Consider the following 981-nt stretch of genomic DNA (forward strand, 5'->3'; position numbering starts at 1 on the left):
GGTCACCTCTCAGAATTGAACCCATTTGTCCAATATTGGTTATTTGATGTATTGGATTCACTCACTCATCAACTAAAACCTTCCAGTTCCTATCAAAAGGATCAAAAATCAACAAATCAATTTATTTCTCTAACCATTTTCTTTGTTTATTCATCAAACTTCAGTTTGAAAATGATCTGTCTCACCAAGGTATTTGATAACCTAAGAAGAAAAATAGCAGAATAAAGTAATCAAAATGACTTAGTCCCTCGTCAACAGAGGTAAAAAAAAAAGTTGTGATACAAAAGAGCAGCTGATCCAATGGCAAACCTCTGTGCAGAACAATTCAACAAATGCAATAAACAGAAAAGAAGAGAGTAAGAGTTGGAGAAAAATAAGTCACACATGTTTGTACCTTTTCAATAGCAGCAGTCATGTCCCGGATCCTGTGGCTCACTATAGCGCACTTGATTTATCAAAAGTATCTTATGCAGGTGACCAACACTTCCTGAAACGCAAATTTTGGATTATTAAGTCAGCCATTTAAATGTTAAGCTCGCAAATAGTTTATACCAAAGAAGAATGCTTATGCATAACTATCAATAGTAAGTCCAATATGAGTAAATAGCTTCTGCTCTTATTCATCTACTCCTTCAACAACAAAAAAATCAGATGCATAATTTTGATTTGTGATTCCAGAAACCCATTTGATAAAAACACACATCTCGAAAGAAAAAAAGACAAAAAAGCAGAAAACTTGACATTGATAGTTATAGAGGACAATGTTAATTCCTTGCAGATTGCAATAAGGCTGTGCAATTACCTGCAGAGATATACATAAGGTTTTAGCCTTCTTGAAGATTGCAATATAGTTGGCTGTGAATGTCTTGTTTTCTAGGTTACTAACCATTCCCTCTCGGAGATCTCTAGCTGTACGCAAAGATTTCAATCCTGGTTCCTTTGGCCTCTCTATTTCCTGTCAATCACGTAAAATCTCAGATT

At 34.9% G+C, this 981-nt stretch overlaps 1 long non-coding RNA gene across 2 annotated transcripts; it reads right to left on the reverse strand.

The window, feature by feature from the left end:
- LOC113342501 lies at window positions 1-951 on the reverse strand. 2 transcript variants are annotated; one of them, XR_003356698.1, is made up of 4 exons: window positions 803-951; window positions 395-487; window positions 186-201; window positions 15-89 (listed from the first exon to the last, which is right to left on the reverse strand). It is a non-coding gene; the product is annotated as an uncharacterized LOC113342501 (long non-coding RNA). The 2 variants fall into 2 exon arrangements; XR_003356697.1 differs by lacking the exon at window positions 186-201 and having other exon boundaries at window positions 1-89.
- Between the last annotated feature and the right edge of the window lie 30 nt (window positions 952-981).

This window comes from Papaver somniferum, unplaced genomic scaffold (genome assembly GCF_003573695.1).
Source record: "Papaver somniferum cultivar HN1 unplaced genomic scaffold, ASM357369v1 unplaced-scaffold_4231, whole genome shotgun sequence".
Classification (NCBI taxonomy): domain Eukaryota; kingdom Viridiplantae; phylum Streptophyta; class Magnoliopsida; order Ranunculales; family Papaveraceae; genus Papaver; species Papaver somniferum.